General features: G+C 44.5%; 1 protein-coding gene across 9 annotated transcripts in view; it reads left to right on the forward strand.

Moving 5' to 3' along the window:
* The first annotated feature begins 5,169 nt into the window (after nucleotides 1-5,169).
* Nucleotides 5,170-22,765, forward strand: part of RIN2 (Ras and Rab interactor 2) — a 71,336-nt gene continuing 53,740 nt past the window's right edge. For 3 of the 9 annotated variants that reach the window (XR_005955681.1, XR_005955680.1, XM_041474076.1), the window contains exon 1: nucleotides 6,039-6,101. The gene's annotated coding sequence lies outside the window, so the exon portion shown is untranslated. Of the gene's footprint in view, nucleotides 5,287-6,038; nucleotides 6,102-22,765 lie in introns of those variants that run through there. The other 6 variants (XM_041474070.1, XM_041474074.1, XM_041474072.1 and 3 more) reach the window with 6 other exon arrangements.

Raw genomic sequence — 22,765 nt, forward strand, 5'->3', positions numbered from 1 at the left:
TGCAAATGTCTCAAACAAGTAACATTTTAAAAAGAGAACTCTGCTTTGTGTGTTTAAATCAACACTTGTTCTGCCTGAAATTCTTTTGTGCTGACTGCAGGGAGAGCTTGGATTTTGGAAGTGTATTTTCTAATGTTGCAGAGCAATGCCATCTAGGGCATAGAGCCTTACAGTTACCAACAGGAATGCTATCTATCCTTAGTGACAGAGCTTTCTGGGTAGAATATTTTAAGTGGTTCATCACATCTGCATTAGGCCTGTTGAAATTTGCTCATTTTCAATGTCAGTTTCCAGTTTCAATATCTGTTTTCTGGACGATGTTCAGTTGTCAGATATTAGTGGATTGTTTTGTCTCAACTGCAACATAATTAATTTCTGGATATACCTTATTTCCTCCTTAAATCCTCTTGGTAGCTTTCATCCGTGCAGCTCAGCAGGGATTACTGATGGTCTCTCTAATCTTCAGCTACTCGAGGAATCCACCAAGGCTGTGATTAGAGCCACAGTACACTTGGGCAGTAGATTAAAATATTAAACCTAACAGGCCAGATCTTGTCATCCTGACTCAAAGCTATTTACTGTGTTGCTGAGTCTCTCCTGTTCAAACCAAGCTGCCTCTAGAGCGCTGGTCTGTGTTAGCTGAACACACCTCAAGAACCTGGCCTGGTCACAGCCTGTCCTCACTCCTCACTGATGCAGCTCTCTCCCGGCTGAAGTGCCAAATACAAGGTGAAAATCTGCTGGGTTTTGTCAAGGCCTGTGGCAGTAATGATTAATGAACTTGGACTCACGGGTAGTACATTTATGTACCATCTCTTCTTGCTTCCTGCCATTTGAATTCATAATGCTTGGCCTTTCTAGGGAATGGTAGCAATATTTAGTGGCACTTCAGACAAATACTGTTTGTCTCTGCAATGGGTTTTGTTCTATAGACACAAATTTGCTCCCCATTAGAGAAGAGCAAGTTCTTTAGTTTGCAAACCAGTCTCAGGACGTTCTTCAAACTCCCAAAGTTGCACACCAGGTTCTAGACCAGCCAGCTTCTGCCTGTCTCTGTGAGAGTTAAAGCTGCAGCTGATAATCCTCAAGTTACTGGTTGTGTATGACTGTTGTTTTTACAAGCAGCTCCAATCCGAAGGCAAAATACTTGACTACAATTTGAAAGCATACTGGGAAATGTTAGTACTTTCACTAATAAGCACAAGAGCTTTTAATGTAGCTGCAGGAATTCTTTCCCCTCCCCTTGAGTAATGGCATTCTCGTTGCTGTCTGAGCATAGAGGAGGCCTGATTCTCCTCCAGGTTCGTAGTGGTCTGGTTGGGCTGCCAAGAGGTAATAAAGCAAATGCCTGCTGCTGCCTTAGAACAGCGTTGTCTGTGGGCACTCCACGTCTGGGGAAGGATTAGATATTAACAGTGCTAATTAAGAAGCATAAAGTGCATTAGTAATTAAATTTTTGTAGGGTCTAGTTAAACAGTGCACCGTCAAAACATGATGCTGAAGTGACAAATAATTGGTTCATCACAGTTCTCCCTTGTCCCATAAATTGATATGGTGTATGTCACTCCTCACTGTAACTGGAGATCTAGAGCACAGATGACTTTATTTAGAAAACAGTTTTAAGGCCAGGCTAAAAACACTGTCTTTTCCCCGTCTTCAGTGTAAATATAAAAGGATGACTCACAATCATTACTTTCCTGCAAGTTAAGACAGCTGTGAGAGGAAGACTGGAAATATCAGCCTGTTTTTTTTTTGAAGGTGATGACAGCATGCTGGTTTTTGCCAGGACTCCATCCACCATAGCGAAGGCAGAGGCTGGTACTTCCAAGTCCAAACTTGGATCAACTCAAGTTGCTGTGCTTCAGTGGTGGGTCAGAGACAGAATCAGGGATGCTGAACTAGGGTGCACTGAGGAAGGCCTTACCCAAACACAGGTCCTACCACTGCTTCTCTCCTGCCCGCACTGTGTCACCCAAAAGAAGATACATGTTCAGCAGTGGGATCAGAATATGGCTCAGATCATTCCCAAGTTCCTGAGGATTATTCACAGCTAGTGTCTGGCAGTCATCATCTCCCTTGACAGAGGTCTCATCACTGCTGCCATGTTACTTTGGCTTGGACTATAGATAAAGGAATAGCTTTTGGCAGATACACAGCTGGAATGAGCTTTCATTGGCAGCTGGAGGCTCATTATTGCACCTCCCTTCTTGCTCCCTGAGCTAGTGAGGTTGCTGGTGAGGAGATGGATCAGATGCCATGGCCCTCATCTTCCTTCCACAGTGCTGAGAGACGTGTGTGGTGTTTCTTTGTTGCTGTGACTTTGCAGGGGCTTTCTGAGAAACTTGGGCTTCTGCTGCACACCTTCTCTGGGAACTGAGATGTCCAAGTGCTTGCACATCCCTCTATAAGTATACATTGTGTTTGAATGCTGTTGTCAAAAAAATCTTAAAAGAGAGGGAAGGTAAAAATTAAGTGCTGCTGAGCTGGAAATACAGTTATGCAGCTTTTCCACTTTTTCATTTCCTGGCTGGTCAGGAAGTTTAGCTGTTGTCAGCTCTCATCAGAACCCCACCACGGAGATCTGTATTGATGTGAGGGAGTGTTGGAAAGCTGTTGGCCAGATCTACCTTCACGGAACAAGGCTGAGAGAAAGGGAAGAGGTGGAGATTCTGCCTCACTCTACATTGCAGGGCAACAGAACAGAGCACAGAACAACTCAGCATCCCAATACTAGCCTAGCTACAAAAAACTAGGCTTGCAGAAAAACTAGTGGGCTCAGTTCTGTGGGGTTTTGTTCACTTGTTGGTTAGTGGGGATTTTTGGTGGCTTATTTTCTTTGTATGTGTGTTGTTATGTTTCCTTTGATATGTTCACAGTGTATGAAAAAGTAATCAGGAAAACTAAGCAAAACATCTCGGTCTGTTTTGCTCTTAAGCAGTTTTTACTGTGCCTCCTTCATGCAGTTTGATTCCCATCTCCCTCCTCTCTTGCTATAAGGAGCAGCTGAGTGCAAATCAGAACAAGAAATCCAGCTTGAATCCGAAAGTATAATACACGCAATGCTGCCAAGGGCCAGATTTGGAATGCACTGAAGCAATAGTTGTCACGTGCTATAAAATGAAACACACATCACGTTTTCAGGTGAGAAAAGGTCACTCTAAAGTCATTGGTGGACATGACCTGGTTGTGGAGCCTGGGGCGGATGCGCCTCCATGGCTGGGAAATGGCACAGTTGTTCCCATGGTGCAGCAGCAACGTGTTCAACTCTCAGGAGAGAGATCCAAGCAGCTCCTCTGTCTTTTCCTGGGCTGAGGTTCCTCTTCTCACTCCCACAGAGCTCAGAGCAGTGTGACAGGCGTCTAGGGCAGGAGCCAGAGCAAGAGGGAAGCGTCTGGATGCAGGAATCTTGGCTGCCACGAGAGAAGCTAGCCAAAGGAATTAACAGTTTCTGCTCCTTGTTGCAGCTGCCACTGTGTGACAATAGATAAGCAAGTCTGTGTTCTTTCCCTGTGGCATCTTCTCAGGACACTGAAGATCCATCCTGGTCACACACTTTTCCTTTGAACTTGGGACATGATTTTTATAGCTGGAGTACATACTGCCCTGGCCCAGTCAACCCCAAATTCCATGGGAAAGCTTCCCTCACCTCTCCCTGGTTTGTAACACAGCAGAGCAGCAGCTTGGGGAAGGCTGTATGCCAGTCTTGTCCAGACTAGTCAGGTGCTCAGGGGCATCCCACCTTAAATCCTTCTGCCTACAAATTGGTCTCTGACCCACACCCATGTGATGGGAAATACAGCCCAGCTGTTCAGGGCTTGGAAAAAAAAACCACCCCACTGTTCTGCAAGCTTACTGTATGCATAGGAAACCATGCCAAGCCCATCTCACAGCTGGATTGAGGGGAGGGGTCTCAGGGATAAATAAGAAAGACAAACCATGAAACTTCATGCTATATCTCAGATTCTTCAAAGGCAGAGGCTTTTCCAGTGAATTTTTTTCCAGGCCTTAGGCCTCAGTTCTGCTCCAGTTTCATGAGGCTGGCTATGTCCTAACCTGCCTCTTGTTTACTGCCTTTTCTGCTCCTGTTTTCCTCTGTGGCTGGCAGTTCACCTCACTGCTCTCAAATGTTTGGCAAGGAGAGGGGAGCAGCAGTGTCTCTCTCTGTAAAGGGGTAGCCAAGGGCTCTGATGGCTCTACCAAACCAGGCACTGCAAAGCTGGACTTCATTTCAGTGTTCTAGGCTCCTGAATAAACACCAGCAGCTCCCACTGGACTGAAAAGTCAGTCACAATATAATTTGTAATAAATGCATTTAGTGTCCCAGTTCTGTATGGTATCCATGCAGGTGGAGCCATTGCCAGTGGCCCTGGAGACTTGTTGTAGAACTGCTCCAGTTCATGCCTCTCTCAAAAGGCAGCTATGAATTGCATGGAAGCTGCAGCAACAGGAGCTCCTCAGCGGGGTGAACCAGGGCTCCTGGGCCTGAAGATAAATGGGAGCTTTCACGGAAGCCATGGATTAATATAAAAATTCCCTCTTGGACAAGAGACAGCCTGCCTTTGTCCCGCCTCCTCAAAGCTAGGTAAGCATCCACCTTTCATTTTAATGGTCTCGATTTTGGAATTGTTTATACCCCCTTTAAGCAGATTTTGCCACTGTGGTGTGTCTTTGAACGTGTATGAACGTTTTTGTAACCAGGCTTGACGCAGCAGCTGCTCCTCACTGTGGTCACTGGCATTCTTAATGGGCACTGCTGGCAGCTGCCAGAATGGAAGGGAAATGTTGCTCTCATTGCGTTGCTATTGAGATAACTTGCACTGAAAGGCATCCTGGAATGAGCTGTGGAAAATACACTAATAGCATCGAGGCTGCGAGTGATCTTAACCAGTTTCTTTGGCCCAAGTCGGATCCATCGGTCCGCCCATCGGTCCTGGTGACTTGGAGACGTCTGTGAGGCCACTCCGCCCCACGAGCAGGTGCTGGCGCTAAGGCGCAGAGCCCGCCCGGCTCCGTACCCGGGGCGCCCCCGGTGCCCTGAGGGGCTCTGCCCGCCCGGCTCCGTGCCCGGGCTGTCCCCGGTGCCCTGAGGGGCTCTGCCCGGCCCGGCGGGGGCGGAGCGGGGCGCGGGAGCGGCGCATGCGCAGGGGCCGGGCCCGGGGCAGCGGAGCGGCCGCGCAGAGCCGGCCCATCCCCGCGCCTCCGCCCGGCCCGGCCGGCCGGGGCGGCTCCGACTGCGCTGCCCGGCGCTGCCGCCGACGCGCGGGAGGCGAGGTGAAGCGAAGCGAGGTAAAGGAAGGGCGCCGGGCCGAGCGGGGGTCGCGGCCGTCCGTGCTGTTCGCGGGGCCCCATCGAAACCGCCCCCGCGAAAGCGCCGCGGGAGCGGGAGGGCCGGGCCCAGCCGAGCCCCGGCAGCCGCCGGTGCCGCCGGGCAGCGTTGTCCTCGCCTTGCTCTCACCAGACTCTGCCCCTTTCCCAGCCGAGGGCGGCCGGGTCGGGCTGCCCCCGCGGGCCCCGGGCTGGGGATCTTGCTGGTGTCTGTCCCCTCGGGTGTCCCGGACTCGCGTGAGGGCAGCGCGGTGCGGTGCGATCCCGGCCCTGGCACTGCCGCGGCAGCGCCCGCCGCGGGCAGGAGTGCAGCCCCTGCTCCGCGAGGAGTCCTCGGTGCGGGCATCTGCTCCCTTTGCTGGCTGGAACGTGGGCTCCTAGGGCCTCAACGCGGGGATGCGGTCTGTGTCTGGCTGCGTTCTCTTCTGAAGTCTTTCTTTGTAAATATTATGTCGAAAGTTTGTTTTAGATGGCGCAGGTGTGATTTGGTAGATGTAGAAAAGCAGACGGTGTATTATTCTCTGAGAGCTCGTCTTCCCATCTTTTCAGGCGACTGTCCTCTCGTTTGTTTTATGGGCTGATTTCCCAGAGTGTAACTCTTCAGCCCTATTAAATAAGGAACGTCTTTATGTGCCTTTGCCAGTGCAGCTGAGTTGTTGAGGAGTGAGCAGAGCAGAATTTCCACCAGGTATCTGCGTGACAGCAGTGCCCCGGCGGTGAACAGGACAGTGCTGGCCGGAGCCCTTTCTCCCTCAGAGGATAGCTTGGGGTAACAGGTGAGGAACTGGTTGGGTGAGTGGAGCTGATGGTACCTGAAGAGGTGTGTTTGTTAGGCGGGGGCTGGAAGGCTCGTGGGGCAGTGCTTGGAAAGGCAAGGGCTCAACAGCTGTCATTCTGCTGCTCCACAGCAGCTCTGTGTTCAATTCAGCCGTGTCTGCACCGGTTCCATGAGGAATTCTGTATTTTGTTGTGGTAAAAGTATGCCAGTATAGCCTTGCAACCAAGCCCTTGACTTCCTTCAGGCCAGATATGTATTAAGGTTCATTAGTTTCAGATCTGTTTAGCTCCAAAAATACCAATTTATTCCTTAGGGCTTGACTATTTAATTAGACCAGCAAGAGGAAGTGGAATGAGGCTGTGCTGGCCAGGGGTTTGTTGGCAGGCGTTGCTGCTGGCACAGCTGGATATAGTGTCTTGGGGGGGTTTTGTGTGTGAACTGTGGTAGATCACTCTGTCACCCTGTTACACTCCCAGCCAGCTCAGTGTCTCTCACTGCACCTCTAGGACAGTAGTTCTGGTGTCTGTGTGAAACTCTGCTCCAGAGTCCCCTCCTGCCACCCTTGCTGAGGCATTTGGTGAGTGGGCAGCTGGACAGGTGTTCTGGCGTGTGGCTGACAGGACCAGGAGGGGTAGTTCCTGTTGCTCTTTGGTGTAGAAGAAGACTAGCTCTTCTACTTAACTATTGGGGCATTTTTGAGTTGTTTTTAAAGCTAGTTCAAGCAGTGGCTACTAAGAGACTGATCAGTAGGGTGACTGGATTTTTTTCAGAAGGGAGCTGCTGCCTTGAAAAGAAAAGAACAGTGCTGTTACTTTAGCAGTTAAAAAGCTGCTGTTATGTATGAGGACAATGTGAGGTAATTCATCTCCCATCAGCAGCAGGGGATTGATGGAGTACTGTATCAAGTAGATATGGACTCAGGTCTTTTCTTAACATCTCACTAAACCACAGCCACAGTTTATTGTTTCTGTAGGACCACTAAGAGACTCTGTATCAGGAGGAGAAATGAGATAAACAGTAAAATCATGCTCTTAACCTTGCAGACACAGTGACTTCAGACACCGGTGGAACAACACACAGAAAAAACTCGTTCTGTGGTCAAATGTATTGCAGGCACTGTGGTTGTGTAGCTCTTGCCTGTGGCTGTAATAAATATTTGGCATACCATACAGATCTCCAGAGTAAGAGGTTTAAGAGTAAGAGAGTAAGAGGCTTTACGTGGAAGAGTTGCTGTGGAGACAATGCTAGGCAGAGGCAAGCATGCCAGTTACCTTTTTTGTGTTTGAGTCACTTATCATCCAATCGGTAGTGCTTATCAGGAGAGGGGTTGGAAGTGTAGCTGAATATTCAGTACCCTGTGTTACATTGACTCACTGTAGCAAAACACAGATGTTTTAATATGAATTAGATGGATATGAGGCTCTAGTTTTCTAATACATGTCTTACTTCAGAACGCTGAAAATAAATTTCTCCTGACACATTAAATGCTACATCAAGACACTTTAATGCAATACAGTTATCCTATGTCTTCTCATGGAGCTACAAAAGGAGGTCATGGATGCTTCTTAGCATTTATGGTGCTTGTGATCCAGAGTAGGACTACTGTGGACATTACTGGTACTGATACTCTACCACCTGCAGCTAGCCAGTGCCGAGGTGCTCTGGTTCACCTTACCATACATATTCAGGAGCCCTGAGCATTTGCAGCTTGAGCAGGACAAGGACAGAGAGCTGTCAGGGACATGGAATTTTCTTTGTCTCAGCTGCTGTGAGCCATGACATGGTTTGTTTGTGGAAGGGCAGCTGCTGCTGCTGCTTCGCATTCTTGGCTGTAGAGTCTGAAGTGTGTACGTGGTCTGATCCTGCTTTTGGTCCAGGCCCTGTGTGATCCTTACCTGGCAGGGGAGACATGCTGTGCTTTAACCCAGCCTGGGTTAATTTGGCTTCAAGGACCTTTTTGTAGGTAAACCAAGGCAAACACATACAGTCGTTCCTCTGCCTCCTTGTTCTACAAGGCTGCTGCAGAAATGGAAGGTGGTGAAGGACCTGTAGGCACACCACAGCAGTCCATGGGCATTCTGCCCCAAAAAGCATCCCCTGTCTCAGCTGATGACGTGACTGGCGAGACAGAGGCAGAGGTTTGTGCAGTGCAGAAGCACAAATCCTTTTGTCATCTGAGCACGGTGCTGCTGGGAGAAGTGTGTGTAGAGTGCACCCTGCTGCTCTGTGCCCAAGCAGGCAGGGCAAGAGAGTCTGTGCATGGAAGTGTTTGTAGCTGCCTGTTTAAGTTTTCAGGCAAAACAAAAAGCATGGTAGTGTAGCATAGTGTTCCTCTCTCATGCTTGTGAAGTCCATTCTTTGTGAGGATCATTCTTGAGTCAAAGGAGGGTGGGTGTAGTTCTCCTCTGCTGACAGTATGTTTTATCCTTTATTGACTTCAGGGGAGTTGCTTCTGAATTTGTGCTGTTGTGAATGCTGAATCAGGCCCAAGAGCTTGGCTTTATCTGTGTAATGTTTAGTTGCCTTATGTAGATTTTATGAGCCTGCATACATAGAACCCGTTGTTTACTTTTTAAAGTAAAATTGAAAATTTTGTGGGATGGCTAAAGGCATGTTTCTACCTTGAGATGAGCAGAGTGAAACTACCCATAGCAGAAAAGAAATTGTGGAGCTGCAGTCATGTTCTGTCATTAGGTTAATTCTGGTTTTTTGGAAATTTTGATCTAAACAATTAGCTCAGTTGAAAATTGTTGTGCGTTAATGCTGTACTGTTTCCTTTGGAGCTGGTAAGGATTCTGCCATCAGCATATATATGGGAGAGGAGTATGAAGATCTCACCATGATAGAGTGAAAATAACAAAAGGAAGTTCCTGGAGTCCTACCAGTTCTCTGGCAGGAATGACAGTATTTTGTAGTACATATTCGTCATTATACTGTTTGGAATTAGTGCACCTGTGTGTGTTGTGTGTTGTAACAGGTAATGATGCTGCACCAGGGAGGATTCTGGTCTGTGAACACTGTTTATAATGTGAGGGTAGGGTGAGAAAATTACATTTTCCCTCCTGATCTTGGAACAGGGTTTTTGAGACAGCCTTGTAAATGAATGTTCTTGGAAGATGTCTTATCTGTAACTTGTCTTTGAAGAGTAAAAGCCCTGCTTTGCACATAAGCAGGGGTTGTCTTGCTGCATCTTGAAAAGTCTGAAAGCACTGGATCGTTTTGTATGGTATTCACAAACAAAAGGACAAATCTTTTGCTGCAAATTGCTATTGCTCCTTTACATCTGGCAGAGCACTGCAGATTGACTCTGGTGAAAGATGTTAAGTCACCTCCCCAATCTCATGTATACATGCTTAGATGCAGACACAACTCTTTTCTGAGGGACTTTTCTCAAAAAAACCCCAAAACTATTATTTTTCCTCACTCCACCAGCTCCAGAATGTCTTCTGGCCAAATGCCCAGAACTGAATACAGTGCTCTAAACAAGGTCTCACAAGTGGTTTGTACAGGAAAAGAAAAAGACCACAATAGCCAGATACTTTTTTGGCTCTTAAATGGTTCTTTTGCACTTTTTTTTGTATCAAAAAAGATGTTTTTGGCTTCTTCTTTGTATTTGCTAAATAGAAATCTGTGCTTTCCAGGAATTAACTCCAGGGCTCCTCAGTGCTGACTTTGTTGAAACATACATGCTTGCAGCATGAATATAACCCAGAACCCTACTGGTTTTGCTTTCATGTTTGATGTGTGTTGCATATGCTGACATGCCCTTCTTAACTTGACTGTGGATCTGTAGCCGTGTCTTCCTCTAAATCCTTTGTTTAGTATTTTCTCCTAATGGATGGTGATTTTTGAGCACATGCCAAGACATGTCTGTGAATGCATTTGAGAGCGAATGTGTGGAAAGCGAGGGGAACATTGACTTGGCTCCCTGGTGCAGGTAAGGTCTTGGAGCTGTGGAGCACACGGGGATGGAAGAAGGCAGATCTGAGTGAGTGGTCAGAGCAGCACTGGGAGCCAGTGTCTGGAGAAATGCTGTTTACAAGTGCCCTTTTTTGTCTTGCTGCCCTGCAGGTACTCAGTGCAAAAGCCAGGTGCTGTGCCATGGGGGGTTTCTGCTGTGTGGAGCAGTGGACAGAATTGTGAGCTGTTGTGTTCCAGCCTAACCTCTGTGCCTGAGCCAGTGTGGCAAGGTGCTGCTGTGTACTCCAGCTTAGTGCTGGTTCTGTGAGTGAACCTTGTGATAATTTTAACTCAGGAATTAAAAAAACCCTGTACTTAGGCCTGGGGATGCCTGCTGCCAGTTTTGGATCTGGCTTGTGTGGGAAACTGCTCACCGTCTTTTGCAGAGAAGTTAAGTTTTTTAACTGATTTTTTTTTTTTTTTAATGCAGCCACAAAACAAAACCATAACCTTCACAAAGATAAACATGCATGCTTGTGCCAGCTGGGGCCTTGGCATGCTTTATGCTGAGACTGTAATTTTTTTTCGAAAGCAGTTAGATATTGGCAGCTATGAAATGTCAGCCCCCAGTAAATGTTGTAATAAGCTATTTTAGCTACAGCTGGGGATTTAAAAAAGAATAATTTACTCACAGCATTCCTGGTAGTTAATGCAAGAATAAAAATCAGACTTTGGACACAATGAATAGCTTAGGAGAAGGAAGCAGGGTTCTTGTGGTGTGTTTGCTAAGGGCTTCAACTGTCTTGATGCATGACTAGGAACCTTTAGGGTGCTCTAGGTTATTTAACTTGTGTATGCACCTGTGCCACAGCAGATCCCTAAATTTTTACTTTGATTTTACTAGATTTATCTGGATACAGCTGTTAAAGTGATGGTTGTTTTGGAAGTTTATGAGAATTCTGTTTTGGGAGGTAGAAGTAGAAAATGTGCTGGGGACTTGAACTTGATTGACTTAAATAGTAGGTGCAGTCAAACTCATCCTGAAATGTTTCTCTGAATGTGTGTTAGAGCTGGGAATTGCTGGTGAAGTCTTTGTAACCTGCTTTTAAGTAACTGGAACTTTAGGAAATTATATTTGAGGAGTTAGGCTCAGTTCTAACTTGTGTTGGTGTTCTTCATTTATGTAGTATATCCTCTGCAAACTGTAGTGCTTGGAATTTTTAGCAGAGGGAAAAATGAGTTCACCATCAAGCGAGCAGCCGGCTTTCCTTTGGATAGTTCAGAGTTTCTATTTAGTGGTTCCATAAAAATTCTTGGTTCGTGTTTGTTACACTGATAGATGCATAGCTCCTCCACTTTGGCAGGAAGCCCTACAAAGATATTTTCAGCATCTGTTTTGCAGTATGTCTCTTTAAATGTTCATCTTTATTGCAAATTTTTTGCTAGAAGATGATGATCTGCCAAAGTAAATATTTGTTTCCTTATAGTGCAGGTTCATTTTTTGATGTTTATATGGAAAATATTTTTTCATCCCTTGGTATTTTGTGAATGCCTGGGCATATGTTAGCTATCACTTATGGTAATATACCGTGATAGCTGTGGTGTATTTCCATGTGGTTTACAACAGCTCTGGAAGCCAGAGAAATGTTTTAGCTGGATCCTGTGTGATTTGATCCTTGCTGGAGTGGTGTACTCTCTTGGCAGACACACCGGGCACCTTCCTGGGCTGCTGGTGGCCTTCTGTTTGCTGTGTCACAGGGAACCACGGCTTTCACTACTCCACAGTGAGCCAGACGAGGCAGCTGCTTTTTTTCTCCTTATTAGTATGGTACCCTGAGAGCTGTGTCTAAATTCAACCTTTTAATTAAGGTTTATTCAGGGCAAGGAGTGCACAATAATGTGGCAGTTCCACTGACGCTGTGTGTTGCTTTTCATTGTTTTATGTGTTCTAAGAACATACAGTGGGAACATAAAATTGTTTTTCAGTAGTTACTATCAGTATTCTAATTGTGACTAGAAGAATGTTAGCTCCTATAATCTCAGTAACGTTCCTGGCTGCAGCACAGGAGTACAGAATGTAAAACTAAGAAAGTCTTGGACCTTGGGGTTAGCTGGGTAGTATTTTTAACTGAGGATTGCTGGATTGAGACCATAACTCGGAAGCAGTGAATTGAAAAAAGTAATCTCAGTATCAAGACTTTGTTTCATACCACCTTTTCCTTCACAAAGGCCTGTGTTCATCAGTTTGGTTAAAATTGCTGCTAGGAGGCAATGCACCAGTCATGATGAGAAGACTCTTGGGATTTTTGTTTTTGGGCCTTCCAGTTCCCACATGTGGGTGGGTGTTGTGTTCCCTGCACAGTTCTGTCCATGGGGATATTTCCTTTGCTGCATGGGATCGGACTGTAATGCTGGTTACAGGCATTTGCCCTCTGTCAAGGCAGGGCATGCCCTTGGGCCCTACAGAATGGCAAGACAACCTCTCTTTTGCTAGTGGAAATCTTCCTTTGGAACATTTTGCTGAAATCTGGTGTATTGAAAGGAAAAGAAATTTAAGAAACGTAGATTGTAGGTTCATCTCATTTGCCAGTAAGCTTTCCATCCAGCAAAGCGTTTACATGCTATATATCTAATTTTAGCTATGAATGGATCAGTTTTTCTCTGTTCATGCCTTTCCTGGTTGATGCATTTTCTTAAAGTAGCACTAATTCAGGCCAACAGACCATATTTAACTCTGGAAACTAGGGAGAGATCTAGACAAAGATAAAACATCAGACCTTGTCGCTCACAGGTTGGATACATGGTCTCTGACATCTGTAGTACACACCTTTTTAGTCTGAATGTAGAAACTCTGAAGAAGAGTAGCCCATGTAAAATTTTGGCAGAGTCGACTGTGTATGACGCCTGCAGGGTGACTCTTTCAGCATTTTTTGGAATCCTTTTCTTCTGTTCATGCACTGTCTAGTGGCCAGCACAGACACCTGGTTGTCAGTTGAAAGGCTTTTGTCTCAAGCTTTTAATTGAAGGCAACATGGTTATTTGCTTGGCTATTTAAAACCATTTCTGGGCTATGCTCTTTTCCCTGCCTTTCAAATATTCATTCACCACAGCAAGGCTTGGTTCTTCCTCTTACAGATCCATTTCAGCAAAGCCCCTGCACCATGGGGTCCTTTCCATTGAGTCCCTGAGGCTGTGGTGTGTAAATGTAGGCTAACTCCAAACTGCACATAGGATGGTCATCACTTAAAAGTCAGATCTTCCAAGGCTGCCTGTAAATGTCTGAGGCAGTTGGCAAAATTTCAATTTCTTAGGGAGAATTTCTTACCTTACAGCCTTGGTGGTCATAGAATGGTAAATTGAACTGTTACTTTTCCAGGCCTGAGTGGGATAGTGTAACTCGTGTGTAGGTTTGACATGTGTTTGTGCAAGGTTTCTGTGTGGATTTACTGTGTGTTTTAGGAGATTGGAGAGAGATGCTTTTCTGTGGCCAGGTGTTAAGAGGCATGACAGTTGTTTGAAGGTGCTGCTGGGCTTGGAGTCTATTTCTGATCAAGAGATTAACAAGCAGAAACTGCCAGAAGTTCATTGAACATGCAGGCTTCAAACAAGTAACTCCTGCTACAGAATTCTGCAGTGCTAGTAGCACGGGGTAGCCAGTGTTTGCTGTACACAGAAGCAGTGGAAGGAAGCTTAGGTAAGGCATCATTGGCAGGATGGACAGAGCAGAGGAGGAAGCTGATGCCAGCTCCTTGCTGGAAGGTTCATGTTCACCTTCTCCAGTAGGCATGAATAGATCTTTGCAAGTAGGAAGAGATGCAGGACAGCAGTCCTGGCCACTTGAGGTCATGGTCCACAAACTGTGGAAGATGTTTGTTTTCTCCTTGATTTGCCCTTTGGTGGTGTGGTTTTGGAACAAAGGCAGACTGGCTGGGAACAAAAAGATTAATTTTAGGTCTGGATTGAGTTCCCCTAGCTCAGTCACGGCAGGTCAAGTTACTCAAGAGATTTGTGACTCCCCAGGGACATGGGTTCGCATTTGTGCAGGGGATATGTCATAGCTGAGGTACAGAAGACAGAAATGGACTTGTTGGGGTTTATTTTAAGATGGTTGATAGACCTGGAAGTTGTTGCATTTATACAAAGAAGCTGCATAAAAATAACTGGCACCAGATGTAGAAGCAATAAATTAATGCCGTGTTAAGTCTTGAAACTGTGCTGTGTAACCTAAGCAGTATTTTCATCTATTGGCAGCTTCCTCTTTATGATCTGCAGAATGAGAGTGATGGAACTTACTAGCTGTTAAACAATTTAATTTTTCACTTTTAAAAGGACTAAGTAAATTTGTATCTCACTACACTTAGTCTTGTCTCCCCATACACAATGGTTGCCAATGTTTGTTGCCGGCAGTCATGGGAATCTTTTGGTACCAGTGTGTCAGCAAGAACTAAACCCTAGGAAACAGCCTGTCACCTGACTGCGGCCTTGCTTTCTGGGTTTGATTGCATTTGGTTCAGATCTGAAAGAAAAAAAGTGACACCAACAGACTGTCTGATCTATGTGCATAGTGTAACCCCTCAATACAGTAAATATGTGGAGTCACCAGTGTGTTTGGAATGCTCTGCTTTTGGCAGTACTTGGACCCAGTTTCACCATTTCAGCAAATGAGGTTTATTGCCTTCTGAAAAGCCTATTTCAAAACACAGTGTCCCAAGAGAGAAAAAACAAATTGTTTACACAAGCAAACTAACAGAGAGGAGCTAAACACCCACGCTTCTTTCTTCAGGAGTTCCCCTGCTAAGAGTTTCTATGAACTCATTAATCCAGTGAGTAAGGAGAAACAAATTTCAAGTTCTAATCAGATGGGTCTTGATGTGACTGCTGATCCTGCTAAGGAAGGAAAGTTTGCTTTTGATGATATTCACCATTCAACGGGGGATTAAAAAGAAGTTAGAGGAGGGAAGAGTGTTTATCCCAAAACCTAGGGACCTTCTTTCCTCCTAGTCTGGAAGGAGACAGCCTGGTAGAGGTTTTAAGCTGTTCTCCTTACTGTTCGAGCCAGCTGGTGCTGTGGCATCAATTCCTCCCTCTTTTATCTGTGGGCTGTATGTGTCCTGGCCTTTTGAGGAATTGGAGGAAAGAAGCAGATGGGGAATTACTGGAATTATGGTGCTGTGGCATCAATTCCTCCCTCTTTTATCTGTGGGCTGTATGTGTCCTGGCCTTTTGAGGAATTGGAGGAAAGAAGCAGATGGGGAATTACTAGAGTGTGATGATCTTGGTCCACCTTCTTAAAAACAGATGTGGTGGAAGAAAGGGAAGAGATGAGAAGGCTACTCACACCTGCATAAAATGAAGGTGTTGTGGAACGTGCATGGTGTCCCCCTTATAGTGGAATGTGTCCCTGCCCCGGCGTTGGGGTTGGAACTAGATGACCTTTAGGACCCCTTCCAACCTAGACTGTTGTGTGATTCTGTGAATAGGAAATCCTGCCTGTCTGGGATCCTTATGCAGGTGGCTTGGGAAAAAGGGGTAGAAAAGGAGAGGAGCTTTAGTAGGAAATAGAAAATGATGAAAACTGAAAAGCAGGAGGATTGGATTGCTGGATGGAGACCTTACAGGTTCAGGGAAGGAAGCTGGCAAAGCCATGAGGCTTCATCCCCAGGGGTTCAGCTGCAAGAGTGAAGTCAAGCTGGATGTAGGGACTGTGGCAGGGTAGTCTGGGGCTACTCAGGATCAGCAGAATAAGAGGATGGTGCTAGTGATGGGAAAAGGGAAGAGTGCTGTGAAAGTAGCAGTAACCTTTGCACTGCTGATGAATTTACAAGTCAGCTGTTGACAGAAAGTGATGGGGTTATCAGAGGGAAGACTTGCAGGGAGAAGTCTGAGGGAACAATTGTCCACGGAGCAAGGGTCAAGAAGAGCACCATGAGGACAGGAAGGGTGACCTATGCTTACGTGACTTCAAGGTTACCCAGGTTGGGACCCGAGCCAGGAAGTTTGGTTGAGGCTAACATTGCCAGTCCCATGGTGCATGTACAGAAAACAGGAAGAGGAGTGGAATTAACTTGAGACAGATATTTCAACAGCCATCAGTTTTGAATTTCCTGGGTTTCATTGCTGTGTGTCATAACCTTGTTTTCACGATTTAATTTTTTTTTCCATAAAGAAATAGGATGGAAGAAGAAACATTTAAGACTTTATCAGAGTCATATGTTATGATTGACTTTTCTCTTTTGTTTGGTGAGCATATATTTGGAAACAAAGTTGTAGATTCTAAATATTTGCATATTTGGGACTCCCTTGTCCCTCAAAAAGAAAACATCTCCAAGGTGAATCCCTCCACCTCTCCAGTCCTGCAGATAAGCAATAGTTCAGTATTTGTATGAAAAAAAGAGGAAACTTAGTATTTCAGAGCATAGTTGGTCAAAGTTGTGCACGGATTTTATCGACCAGTCACTCTTTATAACCAGTCCTGTAGACTTGATCATTATGAGGAATGTACAAGTATCTGAAATGATTTCGAGAATTTAAAATGACCTCCTGATTTTTCCAGATAGGTCAGGTAGAGGCAACACTGTGCATTATGCTATCTGCAGACTTGGTTCTGAAGAATTGTTATATTGTCCTATTCATGCCTCCCCTCTGCCCCCAGCCAGATCCTCTGACAGGCAAGAAACAGACTGTGCAAATAGAGTTTTTCTCTCCAGGATGTGATTTGTGGTTTTGTTTTGGTCTTTAACCTCCTAGTAACACAAAATAAGTGCAGCATTTTGTGCAGGCATTCCATCTCCTGTGGTGTGTATATGGCACAGCTGACAGAACGTGTCAGAACGTGTGCTTTGGGTGTATCCTGCTTGCTGTGTTGGCACACTGAGCTGGCACACATTCATGGCTCAGTCTGCTTTTTCCAGTCTGTTACAGTTCGAGTGTGGTTCAGGAACAAATGACACATTCTGAGCTAGTGGTGGTTTTCCCTCTACGTAATGCAGGTTAGCACTGCTGTGCTGTGGTGGTGCAGAACATGTCAAGTCCCTAGTGGGGCTAACTCAGTTCTCAAACCTGTCTCCATGCAAGCTTTCTACAGTGATCAACTTATCTGTTCATTGCCAGTGGATCTTAGCTAAGTTAGGACAGTGAAAACTCTGCTGCGGGCAGAAGTGTTGTTACATGGATCATCTTTGTGTGGAGAGCAGATGACCTTGGTTTAACTAATGCTAGATTATCTTGGAGTCTCTTCTGTGCATAAACCAAAACAAACAGGTCAAGACATAAACACTGTTCTTTTAAAGTTTTTCTAGTGAAAATATTTTCTTTTGTTCATTGAGAAATAAATCTTCTCCTTGGTACTCAGCCTCATGGTTTGCTGTGTTTGTGCACCCTCAAGGGTGTGGAACCACACTGAAAGTGTGCTACAAAAAATGCTTTGTAAAGCAATCGACAGCATTCTTCAAAAATTAGCAGCGAGTGCTTAGTGAATAAAGAAGCAAACTGTCCATCATGTCTGATGTCCAGCTGTTTAAAATAAACAGTGCAACCACAAAAACTCGCATGTGATCTTCCTCATACAGTCTGTTGGATTACATTAACCTCTTGGTCAGAAAGCACTGGTGCAAATATAACTAATGACATGCAAATAAAACTGTTATTGAACAGAAAACAAACCCACGCCTGCAGCGGGAGTGCCCTCAGGTTAGTCACTTGGTGCTGACCTGCTGTGGTTCAGGATGTGGGATGCTTTGCATTCTTAAACAGGCAGCTTGAAAATGGATCCTTTCAAGAATTTCACTGGCTTCACACTAGCTGACCTACAACACTTAGTGTACTTGCTTTAGGGGGCAAAAAATCAGGTTCCATCACTGCAATTTTTCCTCATTTGTTTAAACTTGAATAAATATTTGCATATTGCTTATTAGGTGAGCTGCCCAGGGTATTTTTAAACATTTTCCAGTGGTAGATAAATAATAGTTGTGATTTGTTTAGATTGTTCCTGTAAAAAATATAGATCCAAATTTTTATTCCTCCTGTTGATATGTAGTTCCAACATTAATTTGTTTGCTCCAAGTTTAGATGTTTTTTCACACAGTTTTTTGTGCTCAGGTGTATGCCATTTGCTAATAAATACAAAGTTAAAAGTCTGATTTATTAATTAATTAAGCTGATATTATGCTTTTTGATCTACTGCTTCCTTTTGGGTTACGTAAATTTAGCAATTCCTTTATGATGAAATGTAAAAATGGGTTTTGGAGCAGTGGAAGTCTCCCTCCCGCCCCGTGTGAAACTGAGTAAGAAAAATTTATGCTTTTCTTCTGGTATCTTGGTATTACAAAAGAAGCAAACAAAAAAAGCCAAAACCCCACCAAAAATAATACCCAACCTCCCCAACACACACTTCCCCATTCCTTCCCCTTCCCACTTTGTGATGTCTTTGCAAAAACCAGAGGTTAGAAGGGGCTTGCAGAATTCAGGTAGTCCAGCCCTCCCTGCAGGCTGATCAGGAGCTGGGAACCTTGTCCCACTCCTCTGGTCACACTCCTTCCTCTGCACGTGTCCTGGTGACAGTGAGGGGTTCCTGTGAGTCACCCCCATCAATGCAGTGTCTGGAATTGTCACTTCTGAGTGATTCACTCAATGAGAAAACACTCTGATGTACTGTTCTCAGTCTTCATGGGGAACTAAAACTAATTACACATCAGAGTTCTCACCAATGTGAGGCCTGTTTCTTAAATCACAAGAGTTCATTAACTGTGGTACTTCTGGAATGTGCATAGACCAGAGAGGGCACATATGCTTCCTGAAATCCCAAATCTTTCTATTTTAAAGATGATGCCACAGTGTTTAGGTTTGTCTCCTTGATGCTTGTGAACATAGCTTCTGGTATAAAGCCTGAGTTTTTGTGGTCCACAGAATTTACTATTTCATGTAATATGCTGAAAGTGTGAATAAAAAGGAAAGGGTGAAATTATTCCTAACTAATGCTAAGAGCTAAACTGAGAAGTGTCCCAGGTGATAACATCTTAACAGTTTTGATTAAGGAATTCAATTATGAGCCTTTACCATGGACTCAGCTGAAATAAAGTAGTCTATATTTAACTTAGCATACTTGGCTCAGAGGAAGTGCAGCCTGTGTACTGGAAATGAGCATCTTCTGTCACTGGGAGCTAACCAAAAAACAAGGTGCCAAGTTGTGCATTTCTGATGATCCAATTCCTTAGTTAATAGCTAAACCATTAGATTCGTGGCATTTACATATTATCTTTTGAATGTGTCACGTGAAGGTGAACATAAGGTCAATACCAGAAATAAAGAGAGGGGTGTTGGTTCCCTGGTTAATCTTTGCCCTGATCCCTTGGCCTGTGCTGAAGCTGAGGTGTACAGCACAAGCTTTTAAATGGAGCTTAAAATAGCAGCCTAAGGGGCTCCTGATCTTACAGATTCTTCTTGCACACTATTTAGTGCGCTGTGCTGAACTCATTCCAGTGACCATGGCCATCAGTGGAAATCTTCCTGTTGATTCTATGAAATGCAGGATGTAGTTTCTTTGGCATTGGCTGCCTCCTGAACAGCAGTTTACTTTGCAAAATGTTTCATAGGGAATAATGAAACCATTGCTTGCTATTATAAGGAGTTACTTCTTACAAAGAGATATGTTAAACATATTGGTGATGCAGCAAACACAACTAGAAAATGCTGTTGCATTAGAATTAAAAGAAGATTTATTTGTCATTGTTTGTGGTATACAAACTATTTAACATTTGCTTTTTTTTGGTTTTAGTAATAAAGAGCCTAAAAGATATTTAGGGCTTAAAAAAAAAATCACAGCTTTTGCAGTTCTTTTAAGATCACTTTTCTGTCTCACAATCCATGTCTCATATTTACTTTTAAGGTCAACCAACTTTTAGATCTGTTTGCTGTTTTTTCCCATTTGTGTGTTGCTTTGGGTGAACAAATGCAATCCTGTTCAATGAATTATGTGAAGGAGAATTTATCAAAAGTATTTGTGTTCCCCTAGCTCTGAAAAGAAACTTTCTCTTACTGGAAATAAGCCGAAGCTTTTCTGGAAGCATTGAACAAAATGAGCACAAGCTTTGATGTACATGATACTCTGCCACATGGAAGAAATGTTTTAAGGTGGGACAAGGGGGGGTGGCTTCAAACTGACAGAGACTAAGTTTAGGTTAGATTGGATATTAGGAAGAATTTCTTCCCTGTGAGTGTGGTGAGGCCCCTGGCACAGGGTGCCTAGGGAAGCTGTGGCTGCCCCATCCCTGGAAATGTCCAAGGCCGGGTTGGACAGGGCTTGGTGCAACCTGCGATAGTGGAAGGTGTGCCTTGCCCAGAGCAGGAGGTTGTAAGGAGACCCTTTTAGGTCTCCAAGCCAAGGCATTCTGCAGTTCTATGATCTTGGAAATACGTGAGTAGACAGCAGTGTTCAGGCTGCCTGAACCATCAGAAGTCAGGTCTCTTCTTCCCCCTTGCTGCATGGAGGATTGTCACCTCTGGCAGTGGAGTAGACAGAGCTTTCTTTTGATGCCTCTTTGGGCCAGAAGGTAAAAGCTAGGAGTTAGCACTGAAACCCTCATCCTGCTCTGGCTTTCATGGTACAGGGGGAAGATGCTTTTCCCAGGTGCCTAAAAGAAGCTGTGGTCAAGCCCAGCAGGTGGTTGTTTTGTGCATGTCCATCCAGATGTAGGTGCTGAACGCCATGTCCTTTTGCATTAAAGTGACACTGTGAATTCTGGAGTTTCTCTAGACTGTGAAGCTAATATTGTAATTCAAGCAATTACTTTTTCTTGCTTCTCCCAGGAAGTGCAGCTCTATGTTAAACTTTTTAAAGATGTTTAAAAACACTTGTGAATGTTATTCTTTTTATTATTCAGTGGTTTTGGCAGGAATAGTAAGTGGAAATTACAGAAATACTGTAAGAAACTCTAGTTTTTGTGAGGTATGTAGGCTAGGGAATTTGGGAAGAATAGAAACCTTCTGAAAGGTTATCCAAATCAAAATCAATATCTTCCTAAATTTATGTCTCTGACATTTCCAGAGGCAAAACAAGACATGAATGTATCAACAAACAATCATTCTCTTATAAGAGACTTGGTAGTATCCTCCATGGCTAAATGCTGTGCCAGAGGAAATGACTTGGGGTTTTATTCCTTTTCAGTAATGTGGAAAGTATGCCATGGGAGCAAGCAGGAAGAGGTTGTTTAGTGGAAAAGAGGAAGAAGAAACTGGGGAAGGGGTACAGAGGGACTGTGCTAGCAGCAAACAGAACTCTCCTGGTAGGGTGCCGTGCTTTTGCAACATGCCATGCTCATACAAAGCTTGAGGGTTGGCTTTTCTGAGGCACTCAGTGTTTGCATAACTGCGTTCTCCTGCTGGAAAGAGTGGTGCCATGTCTGCTCGTGTTGATGGGAGCAGAGCCAGGACGATTCTTGTGCCCTTTTTAGATGGGATTTTCAGATGCTTTCATTTCTGAATTTATGGCTTCGTAGATAAAAAAAGTGGGTAGACAGCTGTGAGTGAGACAGTGGATCTGCCCAGAATCTGATGGGACTTAAAGCCTCTCCTGAGAGTGCTGTACTAAAGCAAGTTCAAAGTAATAACTCCTCTTTATCCTTTAGTCTCATAAAAGGCTGCCAGCAAATAGGATCTGGAATCAAGGGGAAAAAATAAGCCTGCTGGCAAAAGATTGGTTGAGGCAGGAGTGATGACTGGCTGAAACCAGATGTAGAAGGATCAGTGGATAAGTCTGGCAGTGATGTTGCCACTTCAGGCTGACCTGATAATTATGCCATGACTGACACATAGACTGGATCACAGCCCCTGGAAATCGATCTGTCCTGGTGGGTTTCTTGTCACAGCCCCTGAAGATCAGTCTGTCCCGGTGGTAGTGTATTAAGCACTGGCTGTACTTCATGGCACTGCGAGGTGGAGTGTCCTTGGAGGGCTGGCTGTGATTTAACAGCATTGTTATGTTAAACGAGATGAGCAGCATTGATACAGTTTACCTGTGACCCCCCCACACTGCCTTTGAAAAGTTGGGAGTGTTGCATATTTATGTTTCCTTTGCAGTTTATGAAGACAGTATTGTTTCCTGAAAAGGGTTGCAAACAGTCACTCATGGCCCTTCTGCCTACACGTGTAGGGAATGTCTGTCTTTGTGAGATCTTTTTTACATCGAGGGCAGAAATACTGACTGAGAAATACTCACTGGCATCATACTGGTGGCTTTCTTCGGGGGAACAGCTCACACAAACACATTATGTTTAGGTAGCAAAGATAAAAGTATAAATAGTGCTTGAAGGAAAAGGAGGGTGAGGGAGTATTTTGTTATTTCCAAGGTTTTAAAAACTCTTTAAATAAAATGGCAAGATAGAGAAATCCACCAGAGTGTAAAGAGTGATTTGTCATTTTTGCTGTATGTCTTACTTGTTTTCTACAAGTAATGTGCCCTTGCATTACTTGAATTGAAAAAAAAAAAAAAAAAAAAAAGACTGTAAACCCTTTCTGCAGCCGGAAGAATGATGGAAATTAGAATTTCTTTTTACATAATCCCCTCGCATTTTGCTTGTGGATACAGCTGTGTTAACACAATGCAACATTTGAGTTGAGAGATCTGCCAGATCCTGGCACCAGTGGTAGTTTGCAGACTGAAGGTCTTATTTGATAGATTTTCAAAGTGATACTGTGCTCAGTTGTATCTATGTTCCTGGAAGGAGGCTTGCAGTCAGCTTCTCAGAGGAAATACTTTCAAAAGGAAAA

The sequence above is a fragment of the Pyrgilauda ruficollis genome, unplaced genomic scaffold (assembly GCF_017590135.1).
Source record: "Pyrgilauda ruficollis isolate IOZ18807 unplaced genomic scaffold, ASM1759013v1 scaffold31, whole genome shotgun sequence".
NCBI lineage: Eukaryota > Metazoa > Chordata > Aves > Passeriformes > Passeridae > Pyrgilauda > Pyrgilauda ruficollis.